This window comes from Netta rufina (genome assembly GCF_964035555.1).
Source record: "Netta rufina genome assembly, chromosome: 3".
In the NCBI taxonomy this organism is placed as follows: Eukaryota; Metazoa; Chordata; class Aves; order Anseriformes; family Anatidae; genus Netta; species Netta rufina.
The window spans coordinates 40,407,139-40,426,753 of record NC_140125.1 but is presented as its reverse complement, the minus strand read 5'-3'; the positions used below and the strand labels follow the sequence as shown (position 1 = coordinate 40,426,753).

The 19,615-nt window shown below is 48.0% G+C and overlaps 1 protein-coding gene across 10 annotated transcripts in view; it reads left to right on the top strand.

Moving 5' to 3' along the window:
• Positions 1-7,929: 7,929 nt before the first annotated feature.
• PPM1B (protein phosphatase, Mg2+/Mn2+ dependent 1B) overlaps positions 7,930-19,615 on the top strand; it is a 56,968-nt gene continuing 45,282 nt past the window's right edge. For 6 of the 10 annotated variants that reach the window (XM_084284838.1, XM_084284837.1, XM_084284832.1 and 3 more), the window contains exon 1: positions 8,311-8,481. The gene's annotated coding sequence lies outside the window, so the exon portion shown is untranslated. Of the gene's footprint in view, positions 8,080-8,310; positions 8,482-19,615 lie in introns of those variants that run through there. The other 4 variants (XM_084284836.1, XM_084284839.1, XM_084284842.1 and 1 more) reach the window with 4 other exon arrangements.

Here is a 19,615-nt window from a genome sequence, read left to right as displayed (position 1 = left end):
TTATCTTTAAGCTGCAATCTGATCTTACTGAGCTTTAAGTGCAGCAAAGGGCAGTGGATTTTCTCTTCAGCAGCAACACAAACAGCAGGAGTTCTGGAAATTGTAGTGGCAACAGCAGCTTCTGTTGTGACAGTTCTCTCGTAGGTCACCATGGTGAGAATGTATCTGAGCGTTAATTTTCTTTTTTTTTTTTTTTTCTTTTTTTTTTAAATTTTTTTTTGTCCAGATGCTAATGTGATTTCTAGAAGCCAGAAGAATACCTTATATAAATTAATATCCTTACCATTAATAATGTTCAAGTGGATATGCTAAAAAGAAATGTACACGTTTTTAGGACAGATTTAATAACTAGACAAAGGAAGGGTTAACAATACTTTCAAGGCTAAATACAGCATATTTATGTTTAAAACAGTTGTTCTTTCTGCTGGTATATCTGACAAACAACAACAACAAAAAAAACACTGTTAATTGGAAGAACTTACTGAATAAATAACAACATGGAGTCTGGCCTACATTCTGCTTTGCTTTTCTCTGTGCAGATTCATTACGTGATTATATGTCTTAATATTAAAAACTCATTTTTGACCTGTGGGTACTGCAAGACGATGCAGGGACCCTGCTTGGGTTCAGCATGCAGAAGGCAAAGCTCCCTGCCCAGAGCTCAGGATTGAAGAGGCCCCAAAGCAGCTGAGCTGCTTTGACTCTGCTGGTCAATGACAGCCCCTAGCATACCCTCCCACGAAAATGCAGGAAAGGAAGCATTAACTATTTTTGTAACAGCTGGGGGGAGGGCTCTATTTGGAGTTAGCCGTCCTGCTCGCAGCAATCCGGAGTACAGCCTGTTGTTCCTACCAGGTGGGCCTGCTGCTGGTGACTGACGGAGTCGCCACCCAGAGCCTCCATTAGCAAGCCCGCAGCCACTCACGTCTGCGGCCCCGGCCTGCTGGGCTGCTTCTGGGGCTGGATACCAGCGAGCACTGCTCAGGTGTGAGGAGATGTTAGAGAAACAGAGGCCTTTCCTTTGCTGTGGGCTTGCTTGTCTTGGTTTGTTTCATTTCTTGCCGCCTTCTTTTTCTACTTCTGCAATTAACTACTCAGTGTGTATTCATGAGTTGCACACATCTATAAATTACTCAGTCCCTGCTGCAATTTGGTGCTTTAGGAAAAGGTTCAGTGACCTACTGGACACACATGAAGATTCTGTCAGAAAGACTTTTCACAACAAGAAAAAACCCTCTCAAGACCCACTTTGCTCATCAGTACATTTCAAGTGTTGGATGGGGCAGCCCTCCATACCACACAATCTGGTTGCTGGTGGTTTTTCCACCCAGAACGATGATGAGTCTCATCCATCCCCGTTTAACAGCTGGGCTGGATGCCCTCACCAGAAATGTCCTGAAATAATACAAACCATGCTGATAAATCAGCTTGCTCCTGCTAGATGCGTTGCCCATCCTAGGCAGCTTCTCGTTCTCAGACGAGGTGAGAGGGGCGTCTTGCAGCCCCCACCTCTGGCTGGGGCTCCACGCTGCTCTTCTCCCTCCAAAGTGGGAAGAAAGAGGAACCATGGGCAGCACGACTGTAGGAAAGTATTCCTAAAATGTCACCAGTTTTATGGAGCCGCCCTCCCAGGCAATTACTTCTCGTAGTCACAGTAAAGAAAGGTGAAACAGTAAATTCAGAGTAATGGTGATTCCGTATAAAGTAGGAAAACATTACAGAGATTAAGTAGGAAGCAGTTAACCCCTTGTCATGTGTTTTCTGTTAGAGACATATTTAGGACAGAAATGTGACTGGGCAGGAAAAGGTAGCAATGGAATCGCATAGACGAAAATATATCTAAGTTAAAAGTGGTGTATTTCAATGGTAATCCCTTCAGATGGTGTAATTTCTTCTTGAATCTCATGCTTTACATTTTGAATTTTCATTAGAATGGTGTCTGCTGTAAAGCGCCGTCTCCATACAGCGTTTGAAAATTGAGAGGATACTGTTACCAGAAGTGGTGTATTTTATGGAGCCTGAAAACAAGCCTGCTTGCCAAACTTGATTGACTTCTTCAATAACATAAGCTTAAAAGATAAGAACATAAGTACTTTACAGTTGATTATGCTTAAGCTTTTGAACTCTCTTAAAGCATTTTAAGCTCTCTTCAAATGCTTCAGTCAAAGGGTAGAAAAAGTAATCCAAAGTCCCGATAGTCGGTGAAGAGCCAGACAGGGCAGTAATAATGATGAAAGCACATTGGGGATGATGGGTAAGAGCAGGCTAAGCAAAAAATGATGTTCTAACGTCATAGTAGAGTTTAGCGAGATTTTAGGCAGAAAAAGGAGACGTCTCAGAGCAAAAAGTTCACAATGCTAACACTACTCACCTACCTCCTGTACTACCTACATTCATTTTTCTCTGAGCTTCCCTGTAGCACAGAGGAAAAGCACGAAGGTACGCTCACAAGTGATTTTGTTACCAACCCAAACTACTGCTTATCAGCTGGGACACTAGCAGAGGACAGCAGCTTAAACTAATACATTTTATTTCAGCAGCTGGACAAGCTGAGAGCATGCACGCAGGCAGTTATTACAGCTCGTCTGTGGAGCAGTAACTTATTAAGCCATGCTAAGTCATGGCTTAATTACAAACTGGCTTGACAGCTTGTGGCTGTCTGTCCCTACCCAATTTAACAACATGAACAAAGCTGAAATGAAGGCAACAGGAGTAATCATGGCACATCAGCCCCTTCAGTGTGTTACATCTCGGAGCCAGCTCATGGCTGCCTGCGTGGAGCTCCAAATAAGCACTTCCACACTGCCAATTACGTGCCTGTGTGAAGGCACCTAACCCGTCGCCCAGCCACGTTTAAGATTGCATTTGGCGTTCTAATGCTGAAGCTGAATGGCATCCCCTGTCATGCTCTAAGAAACGAGAATATTCCGTCCTTCTTCATCGTCCTGAAGTGATGAGCACCCAGCTGCTAGAAGAAATTTCTGATATTGGTCCCCAGAGATCTTGCTTCTGTACCCCCGAAGTTAGCTGCATTTCAATTTCTCCATCAGTGTAACTGTGTATGGTTTCCAGGTTCTCCTTACTGTTGGTACCTCCTAGCACTGGGTCAACTTTATTTCCTACCACCTTCTTGTGTCATTAATGAAAATATCTAGGTTTAAGCCCCAAACTGACCTTTTGCAAAACAAACCAACCCCTTATTTACTCAGATACTTCACCTCTGATTAGTCTATTTTGCTTTATCCTCTATGGATAGTCCATTGCTTACACTAGTCTCTGACACTACTCTGCTCCACCATCTCCTCCTTTATCTAGAAGGTGAATGATAGTATCAAAGAAAGATATTAGGTTAATCTGGTCAGGTCCACCTGTTGTAAACAAGCATTACCCTTCATCCTCTCCTCTTATGCCTATTTTAAAAAGCTTACTACGAGACAAGTGATTTCCTTTGACCCTCTTTCTTGACTTCTGGAATGGGCATTATCTATCCATTCTTTCTGCCTAGAGGCTGTAGTGTGTGCTTTACTTTCATCTTATGTGTGATACTAGCAATTGATTTCCTTTCCCTCCTAGCTATCAGCCATCCTGTCCTCTAGCCTCTTGTTCAGCATCACCATCTCTACTGAAAATTGAGAAAAATATGTGTTTAGTTTTAGAATTTGATGTAGAGTATCTCTAATTCCCACTCTTTTCCCACTGGGAAGCATCATTACTTCTTTCTGACCAAAAAGATGGATAACATCTGGCTGTTTTTCCAGATACCAGGCACAAGGTCTAAATTAACCTGATTTTCCAGATAAATTCTCCCTTCATTTTCATATCTATTGATGTTGAAGATCTTTCCTGAACTGGACTTTTTTTCTTTTTCTATTTTGTTTGTATACTCTCTGCTTATAATTCATACCTCTCTCTCCCGTGCAGCTACTTCTCTCCTAGTTAGGCCTTGAAGCCCCTTCCCGTAGACCTTTTTGCCTTGTGCATGATACAGAATCACAGTGGAATTAGCAACTTCGATTTTAAGATAGTTAAGGCTTCTTCCACATCCAAATTTTTTATTCCATTTTACATGAGCTGGTTTTACTGCCAGGTCCATTCATTTATCAAGTCTGTTTTTCTGACACTGAGAATATTCTTCTTTTTCACCTCTACCTTTCATCGCACAATTTATGATCACCTGCTCTAGGGTTATTATCTATGGTCAGGCCTCTGATGGCGTATTCCTGAATCATCAAAACACTTTACTTCTGGTGACAGTTTGAAAGAGGAATTCATTGAGTACCACATCCAAGAATGTCTGGCCCCAGCTACGAGCAGCATTTATTGTCCAAACTATTAGCTTGTAATATTAATACTACGTAGTGGATGGGGTTTTTGTTTGTTTGTTTGTTTTTCAGTTTATGTGCCTTTTTCTTTGCTACCCATCCCACATTCTTCCTATTCTCCGCCTCTGTATTAGCATTTAATCTTTCCCTTTTTGAGCAAAACGAAGACAAAATGGTACACGAATCTTTCCAAACTTTCTGTACTCATTTCTTCATATGAAGACAGCCTTATTAGCTGTGGTGATTTCCTTCCTTTCCTCACAGATGGTGTAATCTAGAAGGGGTACCCAGGGAAGTGATGAAGAACTTATCGACTGTTGTTTACTGAATCAATTTCCATGGGAAGTTACTCAGCTGAGAATGAAAGCACTTGTTTGCTTCACAGATAAAAAATGTTCATACACTATGAATATTCACAGTACGTAGGAATGCTTTCTTGTGAAACTAGAGCAGTTGCCCCTTGAGGTCAAAGCAGTGTGAAGGCCAGTTAGCCCACTGGACTGATGTATGCTACAAATGAAACACTGATTTTTTAAAGCTCATAAACAGAGGTGAAAGTTGAGATAACGTACAAATGTTTTCAGCTCAAGTAGTTTCCCAAAGTTACTGATGTTTTGTCAAGAGCTGTTTTACAGCTCATTCATTTGAACACGAAACAAATTTAATTGTCAAGATTGATCAACAGCTACTCCTAAAGAGTCAAATCTGTACACCAATAAAAGTAGAATATGGAGAAATGGGAATATCAAAAACTCTGTATGGTAAGAACATACTTTCACTGCTCTTCAGTGCAGTATCAAATAGAAGTTGTCTGTGAGTTACCTTTATCCTGCACAGTCTATTTCCCACGTATTAGTTAACATTTCTAGAGTTATTTGCATCAGCTCTGAGAATCAGATAGACACTGCATATATATGAAAGTACATACACTTCCAGGCACACATGCTTTACTGTTGATCCAATGCACACACGTTCTCACAGACAAATATTCAGCTTTAGGAATCTTTCATGAAGCTAAACTGAGGCCAGCCACGAAAAGCCACAAAATCCCTCGATTAGCCATTAACTCCGCATTGCCACATACAGCCATTATTTCACCTACTTATTACTTCACCCCACCGCCCCTGCTGCCTGCCACTGTGATCCTTGCCTCTTGCCACACACACCTCTTGAGCAACGGCAGCATTTCGTTTTAGCCCACGTAAACCAGCCAGATACGCACATTTTCTAGTGATTAGGAATGTGCTGTTTCTGCTGGATTAAGGACTCATATGTGGGGTGTAGATTTTTAGTTTCTCTCTAACACTTATGCAGGTTGTGTTTGGGAAGTAGTAAGGGATAGAATTTATTGTGTTAAAAATAACATAGGGTAGTATTTATTATTTTGGGCAGTAAATTCTCTAAAGTTTGTATTGGTACTGAGGTGATGTATTGAGGAAGTATTTCATATTTTTCAGAACTTGTTATAAAATTGTATATGCAGTTGGAGCAGAAGGTGAAATGAAGGGGATAAGAGCGAGCTGAATCTGGGAGCAAGGAGAAAGACAGGGTCAGATGGTTTGAATGACAACTGAAAGACTATTTCTTTGATATTTGTGTACATTTTGCTTTTAGTAGCCACCGTGGGAAGAATGGCTGCTACAGTAAATGAGATGGAGGAGTCAGTATCAGCTGAGTATACCTTGGTCATACGGGACAGGATTATCTAATGCTGCCTGTGGTATCTCGCTGGCAGGTGGCCGAGTAGCAAAGTGGAGGCTGTAAACAGAGACCTGATAAAATTACAGCTCAGTTCTGTACCTGCTGAAATCTGTGTTTCACGAGTGACAGGCTTTCCAAAAATTCCCAGTGAATCATTTAAGGTAAAAACTGCTATTCCAACTGCAGCCCAAGAATTATCTGTGTTGAATGAATTTTGTGTTCACTGACCAGAAAATACAGCAATTTTTAGCCAGATGTGTCATCACTTTGACAATACATAAATTGTATTTAAACAGCCTCTACAAGTAAGCCTCAGGAAAAGCACATGCACACCAAAAATAAATAAATAAATAAATCCCTCCTAGTGAGATGTATAAAAGTATACTGAGTCCCAGATCATGTGGACACGGCAAGGATAACTAGGTTGATTGGCAGCCGGGGCTGGGCACTCAAATTAGCTTGTCTATTAGCAAGTCTCCCATGGCAGAGGGCGATCCGTGGTCTCAGTGTTCTGTTTCTGAGCGTGCTTGTGAGCATCTGTTCAGAGGCAATCGAGGTTTCGGTGTCCATCAACTCTGTCGGTGAGCAGAGAGCTGCGGGAAGCAGCACGACCACGCTGGGGTGACCCTTCCAGCCTCCTCCTCGCAGCACACATGCACTGCACCTGCAGAAAGCACAGCTCCGGCTCCTGTGCCCTTTGCTCAAACTGCCTCTGGAGCGCCAGGCAAGGGTTATCTCGTCTGCGTGTCAGTGACCTTACAGCCAAAAGCTGCGTATTTTCTGGACTGTGGATGTAACTCCAGGAAATAATCCCATTGTGTGCCTATGTGGAAGAGAGAGGGGCCCTATTGTCAAGTTGCAGGCTTTTTCAGGGCTTTTCCAATGCTCCAGAAAAGTTGAGGCGGATAAATAAAAGCGCTAGGTAAGCTGAGTTTCGACCTATGGCCCCATATCCGACAGCGGTGCCCGTTCACCCCCAGCACATGCTGAGAGGGCACAAGGCATCCATCAGCCCGTGAGCCACCGGTACTGCTACGGGCAGCGCTGGGCTGGGGGAGCCGAGGGGCAGGCGGGGGGCACACAGCCGCTCTGAGCCCCTTCTGCGGCCGGCATAAACCCAACACGGGGCGGCAGGGAGGGAGCTGGGGGTGCGGGGGGTGACCCAGGCTGGCTGCTGTGTGTTGGGACAGCGGGGGCTGCGAGGTGATGGCGGGGGCTGTGAGGTAATGGGAGCTGTGAGGCACTGAGGGGCTGTGAGGTAATAGTGGGGGCTGTGAGGCACTGAGGGGCCGTGAGGTAATGGTGGGGGCTGTGAGGCACTGAGGGGCCGTGAGGTAATGGTGGGGGCTGTAGGGTACTGAGGGGCAGTGAGGTACAGGGGGCACTGAGGTACTGAGGGGCTGTGAGGCGCTGGGGGCTGACGGCTGTGAGGCACCGGGCACGCGACGCAGCGGCCACAACGGGCGGGCGCGAGCCCCCGCCCCCCGGCCCCGCGCCCCCTGATTGGCTGCCGGTGATGTCATCGCGCGCACATACGGGCATTTCCCCCCTCCCCCCCCCCGCACCTTCCCTCCCCTCCCCTCTGTGCCGGGGGGTGCCGCGCGCCTTTCCCCGCCCCCCCGGCGCGGCGCGGCCAATCGCGGCGCGGAGCGGCGCGCGCGCCGCGGCTCCGCCGGGGGCCCGCCGGCCCGGGCGGATTGGCAGGGGAAGCAGCCAATCGGGAGGAGGCACCCGCCGCCCGGTTCCCGCCCACCCCGCGCAGCGGCGGCCGGGGCGAGGGAGGCGGCGGGGGAGTGGCAGCGCCGGCAGCCAATGGGCCGCAGGCAAGGCGGGGCGGGGCGGGGCGGGGGGGCTGCGGCGGCGGGGCGGGGCGGGGGCGCCGCCTGACAGCCGCTTCCGTCCGGCCGGCCCAGGCGGCGAGGCCGGGCGAAGAGAAGTGCGGAGAAAGGCAGGCGCCGCGCGCGCCGGCGCCGTGATTGACGCGAGCGGCGGCCAATAGCTGTCGAGACGGGGGCGGAACGCCCAATCGGGGGGCGCTCCCCAGCGGGGCCGGCGGGTGAGCGGCGCGCGGCTCGCCCAATGGCGCCGAGGCTTCCCAGCGCGAGCTGCGCGGCCGCCCAATAGCGGCGGGGGGAGGGCGGGAAGAGGGCGAGCGACGTCGGCGGCGGCCAATAGCAGCCTCGGGACGGACGCGGGGCGGAGGGAGGGGGCGGGCCGGGAGGGGGGGCGGTGACGTCGCGCGGCGGGAGGGCGGGGCCGGCGGCGGCCGTCGGGACGGGGGCTCCCAACATGGCGGCGCTGCGGGCGGCGCTCCGGCTGCGCGAGCGGGCGGCGGCTGCGGCCGGCGGCGGCCGGCGCGGGGCGGGCCGCGCCTGAGGGGCTGCGCCTCACGGTGAGGGCTGCGCCTCGCCGCCCCGCAGCGCGCCCGGCCCTGCGCTGCCGGGCCGCTCCCCGACAGGTACGGGGGGGAGGGGTGGGGGGGGCAGGGCCCGGCCCTGCGCGGTGCGAGGGGGCCGGGGGGGAGCTGAGGGGCCTGCGAGGGGCCTGCGAGGGGCGTGCGGCTGCCACAGGGGTACGGGGAGGCTCGCAGGGCGAGGAGCGCTGGCAGCTAATCCTGTGAGAGGTGCGGGGATGGGGATAAGCCAGGAGGAGGGGGAGGAGGAGGGGGAGGAGGAGGCGTGGGGCGGTGAGCACGGGTCCGGCTGGCAGGCCCGGTGGCAACAGGTTGCTGCGAGGCCGGGGACTCGTTGTGCTGGGTGGCCGCTGCGGCGGGGCGTAATGCGCGAGACCTCGGAGTGTAACAGGAGCTGGGGTGTGCGCGGCGAGGCGGGCATGTGCCGAGCTGCCTGCGAGCCGCGGTGTCGGGCGCTGCTGTCGAGGGCTGAGGGAGGTGGCTGGCTGGCACCAGCGGAGAGAGCCCCGGTTCGGGTGTTTTGGGGCACGCCAGGGCGGCAAAGCATGGGGTCGGTGTGCTGGGAGCATGGCGGGAGCTGGGGGCTGATGGCCTGCCTGTGGTGGCATGGAAGGCCAGGGTGTTTGTTGGTCGAGCCGTGGAAAACTCGTGGCAGCTGCCAAATCTGGTGGACGCAACGGTGCTGTTTGGGGAAAAGGCTGCGCATGGGCTGGGGGGTGTCTGGAGGCGCCCCTCCGTGCTTGGGGCAGGTGTCAGGCAGTGCAAGCTCCTGTCTGTAAGGGCATCAGTGCCTCATTTTTGTGGGTAAATTGCCACGGCTTACTGTAGTTGAGGCTGTGAGGGAGCTTGGCCGGGTATTTAGAAGTAGAAATGAGCAGCGGGGGCACTGGAAGGTCTCTGTGGGTTTGGAAAGATGCGGGGGTCGGATGAGTTCGTGGGGATTGTGCCTGTACAGGGCGAAGCTTCCCGTAGGCTGTGCATCCACGTGCCTACCAGGGCAATGGCATTTGTGCAAAAGGGAAACTGGAATCTTCGTAGTGCTGAGCTAGTGGGAACTGCGGTCTGTGTGGAGAGGGGGCAGGCCTTCTGGCCGCGGGTGTGGAAAGCTGAAATGGGGGGGGAGAGTGGCAGTGAGCTGGGGCTGAGGTGGTGGGAGGTGGTGGGCGTCCTCTGCTCCCTTCGGTGTGGGGACAAGTTCCCAGCTGTGGCAGCCCGTGGAAACTGGGAAAAAAGTGAGTGAAGATGAGGTAACTTGTCACTGTTAGGAGTACTGTCAGATTAAGGGGGCCTACCACATAGTCATGGGGTTCCTGTTAAAGGCTCGTTGTTTCTTCCCCCTCTGTATTTTGTTCTATTTGTTCCGGTGGGTAACTTGGCCATTAAGTGTAAACTGGTGCTTGTAATGGTCTTGACAGGTCAGGAGCTAACTAGAGGCACTCTGTGATACAGACAAGCCCCCTGCACATGGCATCAGGGGCTGGGATGTGTCTGTGCCTGTGTATTAGAGATACATTTATGCTTAATATGAGCGTGTGCATTGAGAAGGCATGAAGTCTTTTATCCTGGACATATGGTTGTGTTTGAAGGAGGTTTGGTGCATAAAACACTTGAGGGGCAGAGATCTGTGAAAAAATGCTCTGTGTTGGAATGTGAGGCTGTTTGGCTCAGGAGGAGAAATCGCATTTGTGTATCATTTGTTCTGCAGGTTTGTGTTAGTATGTGCTTGGTTCCACAGCCCCTCATCTCCCGTTTGGCACAGATGTTTAGAGGATGTTGTCTTATGGGATGTGTGGTTTGATCAAGGCACAGAACATCAATAGGTGGGGATCCTGAATTAATGTTGTGGAGCGGGCTGTATGTAGCACGTGGCTTTTTTGTGAGGTTGACAGGAGGAGGCCTTGCATATTTGAAGGATGTGGTTGGGAGTTGGGAGGAATTTCAGGCCTTAGTAGGGCAGAGACACCTGTAGAGGCTGTGAAGGGCAAGACAGAAGGTGACAAGGAAAGAAGTAGGTATTTGATTTTTTTTTTTTTTTTTTATGAGAAAAGTGGTTGGGGCAGTGTGTAGAGCCAATCTTTTATTGCAGTAGCTGTGAGGTGGTTGGTCAGAAAGGCCGAGAGCCACAGAAAGCCAAGAGGAGCCTCGCTCCTGGTAGTTACCCTGGGTAATGCAATTGCCTCTCAGCTCCCGTGTGGAATTCCCATCGGGTGCTGGTTTGTTCACACGAGACCCTGCCTTGCATAAATATGAACCCGCCACAGCTGAAGTTAAAGCTTGTGAAGTTTGAGTGCTGGACACAGTCTTTTAAGATCCTGAATCAAAGAACTGCTCTTCTCAGAGGGGGCGCCTGAGAGCGGTCAATATTTCTTACCTGTGTTGTCTTTTTTTTTTTTTTCCTACTATCTTTCCCCTTCTGTAATAATCCACTCAATATTGGATGTAAAAAGAATGAATCGGTCGGAAGTACCTATATTACTATCATGAATATCAGCCATTGAAGCAGGATGTTTCCTTTTTTTCCTCTCCCCCAAAAATCCAAAGACTGGAATCCGTTGTGTGGCAGCATCTCTTGGCTTGTCATTCCAGCAGGGCTGCACAGGTGTGGCACACAGGCCTGTTGCTGTAGCTCAGTAAAAGAGAGCTGGTGTGTTCAGGCAGCTCTGGAAGATAATGAGCTGCTGGTTTTTGCAGGCACGGTCTCCCCAGGTGCCAGGGAAAGCCACACTGAAAGAATCCAAGTTCTAGGCTCCACGTGTGAGCCCTGGGAAGCGAGTACCCTAATAGGTCCTGCAGGCCTGTGTGCGGTTTTTTGCACTAAAACCGATCCTTTCTGCCTGTCGCCTTGTAGTGTTAGTACCAAGTATATATTTTTTTATTTGTTTTATTCCCGCTACCTTGTCCAACAAGTTTTTCTCATATCTCTGGGTTCACTACTGCATCTCTTCACCTCTCTGTGAAGGTGCGTCCTCCACATCTTGGGCCTTGTAGCAGCCCCAGAGCCTTGGTTTGAATGTCGGTCTTCCCACCAAATCAGAGGGAAGCAATGGGGATTTCTCTGAAAAACTGTTGAAGTAAAAATTCTTGTAGCCTTGGCTCCTTCCATGTGCGTGACTTCCTTCATTCTGTGCTTCGCTTGTTTATGCTTGGTCATCTGCAAGGTTTGGCTTACGGATGGACAGGGTGTCAACTGTTGGCGCTTCTTCCTCGCTGCCGAACTGCTGGTGGTGTGAAGGCAAGAGAAATGCTGTTTGAAACTTTGGGAGGGCTCTGGTTTAGCCCTGGTCTTCAGCACATGTTGTATGCCTGTGATCTTCAGGGAGTTCAGGTGCGGTATCTGACATAATGTCATTGCAGATTCTTAATTTTAAAATAAAGTATCAATGTCAAACTGTAAGAGTTTGGAAAAGAGATTGTCTGCATGGACAATGAAAAACACGCCCTTGGTGCAAGAACAAGGATGCTGAGTTTCCAAAACCCTAATCCAAACCATTTTAGAAGACAGCCTTGCAAACTCCTCAGCTATTTGGCTGATGTCTTTCAGGCTTGGGCAGATATCTAGCATGGGAGACTTCAAACTGGCTGAAAGCTGGCAAGTCTCTAGGACTGATCACTTCTAGCCTGGGGCATTTCAACTCTGGCATGTAGATGTTGTAGCTGAGGAGCGTTTGGGGCCTCATGGGTCCTGTAGTGTGCTTGTGGGGTTGGAAAGGCAGTGAGGTAGCGTGTACCTGCGGCAGCGTCCTGTGCTGAAGCCCAGCAAGTTCTGAGGAATTGGTAATGAGTGGCACTCACAAAGAAAACTGGTCTGAAAAGTTTTGCATGGGATGACCGTGGAGGGGGTGACCTCTGGCTGTTGAGCTCACCTCAGCTTCTTGAGGCACTGCTGGCCTTGTGAAACGGGAGGGCTGCGCGTCAGCATAGGGGAGGTCAGTCTTCTGGCTCTTGGCAACCCTTATGCTGGGAGAGAAGGCACGCAGATGCTTTTAGTGTAGGAATTGATAGAAGGGAACCCGCCAGTCTTGGCTGCTGCAGCCACTCGTACAATTTGAGGAAGTAATTGAGGTATTGCCCAGGTATTGCTCTGCTAGGACAAGTGGCACCCACTACCCTTTTTCCCCGTGCACCATTAGTTTCTCATTAACATTACTTCAGTTCCTCCTTTTATGGTGGCACTGCATTACTGGCTTGTGGTGTAGGTTCTCAGCTTCTCTGATGGGAAATGATCTTTTCATTGAGATCTCTTACATCTAAATAATACCACTAGGTGCTTGAACCTCTTCTCACGAGCACTAATAACAGGAATTCAGCCCGGGACCACAGCCAGTTCGCTTAAGGCTGTTTCAGACCAGGCTACTGGGGAGCTGAGGATGGCTCCGCCGTGTGTGACACAATGACACGCGTGACAAGTCAATGACCACAAACTTCCGACTAAGTCACAGAAGAAAGCAGCGGCGTGGTCTGGTAGCTCTCAGGGCATTGGTGTGTGCTAACACAGAACGGCACCTTCGGTAATTGGGCGGCTTTGTGTGCACCCCGGTGCAGGAAGCTGACCTTTACCGAGCACAGAGCAAACAGGGCTCTGCATTGTTAGCGTGTGAACTGATGGTTGTTATCAAGCAGCTAATGGATTAAGCTGAGGAGGATTTGAGTAGAGGAGGTAACGTTTTATGGTAATTTTATGACCATTGTGTGCAATTCGTGCCCTATTGCTGGGGCCTGTTCTCACCAGCTCTCTTGCGCTGTCAGAGCCAGGTTTTGTGTTAGGGACTCAGCACCTCGCATGTAGGAGCTTGGGCTGCAAAAGAGAAGCGGGTGACTGGAAAGAGAAATCTAAAATGATCGAACTGTTTCGAAAGAACTGAGGCAAGGAAACTGAAACTCATGTACATGATGGTAATCCTTTAATACACTCAGAAAGTGTTCATTAGCTTATTCCCACACCAGGAGAGCTCACTCCTATCTGGGCAGCTTTGCTGGCTGTGCTGATGGGCAGGAAGTACCGAGTGTTACTGAGCACGTGCTTCGTGTCCTACCACGAGCTGTAGCAGAGCCATTGATGTGGGCTACTGAATTGTGTTTTTGCTGTTATTTAGAAGGTATTACAGGAGATGTGGGTGATACATGAAATGTCTTTTGTTTTTAATCAGATGTCTTTCCTAGATGTGTCCCACCAGCTTTTGATAATCTTAACTGTGAAGGGTTGGAAGCAAAAGTGAATGTGTGCTGCAACACTCCTGCTCTGGTGACTCCAGGAAAAGAAATGCTCAATCCCTAGTGCAGCCCTTCTTTTTAGGGCTGAGGAGGGGGCTGTTGGCAGCTCCAGCCTACGGGCTTAGTTATTGCTGCTCGAAGCTCTCTGAGATGATCGAGCAGCGAGCTGTAGTTGAAGGTGACCTGTAGGGTGGAACAAAGTTACATGGGCCGTGTCCCCAGTTTTATGTGTAGATCTTGGGATTTTATTCCAGATGTGCTGTGCTCTGGCTCTATGAACTGAAAATACCCCAAACCCTGCTGGCCATTAGGTGTTTTCCAGGAGTTTTGGTTTAGGTTAATCTGAGAGGTGTCCAGTCTTGTGTTTAGAAATCGCTCCGAGATGCAAACCAAAGCACAGTAAGTGGGGTGACTCAGATTTCCTTGAAAGTGCGTTACTGATCCAAACTAAAACACTGATGCGGATAGTGCTGCTGTGTGGACCGTGGAAATTGTCCCCTGCTCTCTACAGAAGGTTTGAGTTTTTCTTGAATGGTACCTGAATTGTGCTTCCCAGGTGGTTGTCCCTGGTTCTGCAGTTTTGTGTTAAAATGACCGGTGTTACAGCTGCAGTAAATTCTGTAAAGCGGCTCTTTCATGGTTTTACTTCAGTTCATCAAGAATGAAACTAGTAGCCGGCTGAGAAACAGGTTTATGAAGTCTGGCTTCCTGTGGCTTGCTGTCTTGTGGTTGGATTTATTTTTTTTTACGTATAATACTGCAAGCAAGTCCTGAAAGTATTTCTGTGTGTTGGGGGCATGTGTACAATACCTGCGCATGGAAGGATGGTACCTCTATTAAAGCTGCACTCCTGCAGCACTTGGCCTCAAGAGGCACCAGTTTGGATGGGCTGTCTCTCCTTGATCCAACCATTTATTTCTGCAAAGCTTGTACAATATGATTATTTCTTGAAGTATTTACCCTGGTGTTAACTTAGGAATTGTGGCCAGTGTCAGCAGACTGCTGGGGGGTGAGGGAGGAAAACCAACACTTGGCTTTCTATGGTTGTATTTTATTGATCTTTTCATTAATGGTAGCTCTTGTTTTGTTGCCTTTTTGTGTTTGCCACTGATTTGAATTTTCTTCTAGAAGAGGTAAAATATTTCAGTTTTTTGCCCGCAGTGTTTCGGGTAACCTGTCTAGAGGTAGGAAATGATACTTCCCGTGGCAACTCCTCTTAATGGCAGCTAAAAATCTCTCCTCCATAAAACAGATGAAATTTGTGAGTCCCTGACATGCTAATTACACCGAATGTGAGGCTGGTAATACCCACAGCATGTCCAGTAACTTTGGACCATGATTCTGGGAGGGGCTGAATGAGAGTTTTGAAGAGAAATTATGTATTGATGCCTAGAGTACAGCTGGGTTAGATTTTGAGGATGGTGGATTCGGATTTGGAGGGAGTGCGGATTTTTGTTTGTGATCACTCTTGTGACCCTGAAAAGCTGCTGAAACTTGGTAATGTGCTTTGAAACTTTGCAGCTGAGAAGTATTGCGCTCAGGCTTGAGTGGACTGCAGACTGAGTTTTGTCTGCAGTGTACAAAAGCTGAAGAAAGTGTTCTTTTCGCTTCTATTTTAAGTGTGTCTATACTCAAAGCACTGAAGAATAGTAATAAAGGACTTGTGTTATTTCTTCTAATTCCCAGAGGAATCTCTCTTCCTAGTGAGAAGGTGCTCTGCCTGCTCGTTCATGCAGCAGCTCCCACTGCAGGTACGGTACTGGTTGCAGGCACTGGTGCCTGCTGCCCGGCATCAGTTCGATTCTCCGTGGGCCATTTGAGAAAGAAACGCTCATAGCTGACATCAGGAGAAGGATGTGCTGCTTTTAACGTGTGTAGGCAAGAGAAACCCAGAGTGCCTTTGTGTTTTCAGCTCTTGTGATGCTCAAACCCAGAGCTAACAGAGCTGCCAGGGACTCACCTGCAGAGCACTCAGCTCGGTGCCTCGGGAGGCGAAGAAACTCCGTCCGTCCCGACGGAGCCCCAGCGCCCCGTGTGCTCTGCTGGGATGGAAGCGCATCGCGCTCGGGGTGTTCTGAGTCACAACCGAAGCGTCACCCCCGAGGAATTATTAATAGCGCCTAATTACAGCCGGGGTTGACAGGCATCCGTAGGAAGTTCATCCAGTACTGGTGGGACCAGTACCCTGGGTGTACTGACCTGGCTCCTCAGGTGTGCTGCTTACCCATTTGCCAGCTTATTGTGTTTTCTGTGTCTTCACCTCTTTTCCAGGAGACACAAGGCAAGAGACTTCTTGTCTCACTTTGTTTCCTCTGAAACGATGTCTTTGTGATGTGCTTGCTTAGAGTGTGTTTTTTATTAAAACCCCCAAACCACTGTTGTGTTGCTGATGCTACTGAACTACACACACTGCTTGGTGCGGGTTTGTTGCTTCCAGTTGTTTCCCTTAGTCTGCCCGATGAGTTGATTGCAGTCGTTGGAGGTCTGGGCTGGGGCTGATGATGCTGTGAGGGGCACTCGTTCTGAAGTAGTGTGTGGTTGTGCATAAAACTTCAAGTAGTAGCGTTCCTGTACATGCAAAATGCCACTGATCTTGTGGAAGTAACAGCTAGAGATGTTAACTGTGTTGTTTTTTTGGGGAGACTTACTTGGTAAATCCTCTGCAAGTGCGCCATAATTGAATTGCAGTTTAAAAGATGACCCAGGGGTTCATAGGCGCTGTCATGAAAAAGATGCTTTAATAGGAGCAATTGCTTGGTTCGTGAGAGGTTTTCCAGCCAACCCTCCTTTGGATTTGGGGCGCCCTTATACAGTAAAGAAACTGGAAGCAGTTTAAGTGACTTTCTTTGAATAGTTGGTTGTGGGACCAAGGAAAAGACAAGCACAGTGCTACCCTTGTGGGTGGTTGCACAGGAATGAGACATACACAGCACTTGCTGGAGTCAAAAAGCTGTGCAGTCTCCTCTGCGCACCAACCTGAGAGCTTGTCAGTTTTTGATAAATGGTGAAGGTTGCAGTTTTACATTTTTCTGCATTTTACAACTGAAGTAATGATTTGACTTGCATGTGATGTAGGGAAAAAAAACAGGACTCTGCCGTAATGATGGCAGTGTCTTGCATCCTGCCTTTATCTCACAGTGAAACAACATAATTCACTTCTGTTATCTCTCTGGTATGCCTTATGCTAAACCACATCTATGCTTTTCTAGGTATGTTTTTCTTCTACTTTATATGAGTAAAAAAAAAAACAAAACAAAACAAAAAAAACACACTAGAAACTCCAGGCCAGAGAAGAATGACTCTGAAATATGTAATGATCTCAAAATAGTAGCTGTTGTTAACCATAACAGCTCACTGTGTGGCTTTGACTACTGTTACAGCACTGCTTTAGTCTCAAGAAAAAAAGAATGCCGTCAGCTTAGCATCTCCTGCCTTTTGCAGGGGAGGGGGCAGTGCTGGAGATTGTCAGAACAACTTCTTGAACAGGCAGCGAAACGGGGCTCGACCTACAGAGTCAGAGGGGAAGGAATACAATTCCAGTGTAGGTGCAGGCTCTTGAAATGAGCTCGGGTGCTGTTGTTGCCCATGACATGGTCACAAAATGTCACTGGGGGAACTGTTCTGAAACTGTATTTCAAAAACCCTTTATTAATTTATTACTGGAAAATACCGTCCTTGAAAAATGCCTGGTTCTCAGATATTCTTGATGACTTTGCTATTTTCAACCTAAAAAGCTTTCTGTATTTCTGCATCTGTGCAGAAGCCAAGTAGGGCTCCATCTAGGAGAAGAACTACTCACTTCAAGTGATCTTTCTTCACTGTTGATTCTCTGTTTTGGTCAAGGTTATCAGAGGTAAATTTGTGTGTATTTACAAAAGAATGGGGTAACGATTCTGTAACTGAAGTAACTTTTTTAGAAGGGTTTGTCCGGATATGAAACCTGTCTATTTGTCAGTTCCACAAAGAACATGGAGCTAATGTGGAAGACATCTTACTACACCTTACCGTGTTGTCCCTTCCTCCATAGGCTTGTTTGCTTGTTTATTGATGGTCTGGTTAAAACAGGAGCTGTTGTACACAAAGCAGGCATGCCAGACCTGTCATGGGTTGTCATATTTCTGCTTGAAGCCTCTCTAAAGTAAGTAATGGCCCTCACATGCTCCGTTGGAATCTCCATCGTCCTTTCCTGTTACTTTTTAGTTGTCATCTTCAGCTGTCCCTGATACAACCAGAACCAGTGACCCTGGCCTACCTGTGGGCAAGCTGCTTTCTGAATGGTTGGTGTGCTCCCGTGTCAGAGCTGGTGATTCTTTCTTCCTGCGCAGTGTTTATCCTCTCCTTTCCTTGGGTCAAAGTCTGATACTGTTGCTGAAGGAGAGAAACTAACGTGGAACAGGAGAGGAATTCAAAAGTAATACCCTTTCGTAATGTATTAGAAAACCAAAATACTTTCTAAAGAACCGAGATAATAAATGTGTTGAGAAATAGGCGAGTCCATAGACTATCTGGGGAGGCAGAGTTCAGCCAAGTATTCTTCCTTATTACCTTAGTGCTGGGCTGAGCATTCTGATAGTTTCAGCTCATCATGTGAGAGCTTTTTATCAGCAGCCTTTTATTACCATGCTCTGGCTGCCCCAGTCCTACCGGGATGGTTGGCCTTGTGGATGGAGGTACCACAACTCCTTGATACTGCTGGGGGTAAAAATCAGCAAATGCAAGTTGCCCACTGACTTCTGTGCTGCTTTGCCTTCAGTTGTCATTCTCTCTCCTGATTTTTGTTGACATCGTTTGAGTTCACTTTCTCCTGTTGTGTTCCTTCCTGAGACAAGACTGGGGAAGGGGAAGAAGCTTCAGTCTATAGTTGTTTGTTGTTTTTTTTTTTCCCTGCGCTTTGTAGAAAGCGTTCTCCCCCAAATGGTATTTATTAAAAACCAAACAAAAAACAGCAACAATAAAAACACAGCAAGCTACAAACTTGGAAAACCTACAGATACAGGAAAACTCAATGCATGGCGTGTTCTTGGTATAGATTTAAGGTGTCGTGGAACTGCTGGGCTTGCATCTCGGTCTGAGGAAGCAAAGATTCCTCAAAGGTCTTTAGGAGGCAGAAAGAACATACTTGGATCCGACTGCCGTGTTCAGAGAAGAGATGGAAAATTAGGCTGGGCTAAAATGATCTCGTGTCATTTTTCCATTGAGAAGGGAAAAGCAATCAGGATTGTTTGTTTTCACTGCCAAAGTGCGGTGCCTTCAAACCCTTATGGACAGGACAGAAGAAAACCCAGCACAGCTGAAGCAGCAGCTAGCATATAATTGGGTCAAAGCTGCTTTTTTCTTTTGGAATTTCTTCTAGTCTGCAAGTCTAATGCTACCTCGGTGGCAGCGCTGGGCACTAGACACATCCGCTTCCTTTGTCAGCCAGGCCCTGTTGTCACTTCTTTGCAGCTGTTTAAAAACAATGGATGTAACATCTTGGAAGCTGCCTTGCTTAATGTACACAATCTAGCTTTGTTTTTGTCTCTTCTTAGTTGGGAGTTCATTCTCTGCCCAAACAGCATTTTGTTATGTGCTGCCTTGCTGGTGAGCATCTGCTATTCTTCTTAGATAACGGTCCTTAGATTGATTTTGTTGTTGTTGTTGTTGTTGTTTTCACTGCTTTTTAGTGCTAATTCAGTGCAGAAAAAGAGAGCTCTCTGAGGTGGGTTTATAGCACTATCAGTTGAGCTTAGGCAGATTGTTGCAAGACTACACTTTGAGATGTTTCCAAGGAGTTTCTCTGAAGACATGATTACTGACACAGGTTGTTAGGGCTCATGGTTCGGATACCCGATGACTGACTTGCCAGTGGAAGTCCTAAATTTACGTGGAATGCTGCTGCTGCTGCTTTCTTTGCAGGTAGCTGGAGTTCTGTCACATGGCTCTGAACTTCCTCTAATAAATGAGTCAGGATAGAAACAATGTCAAGTTA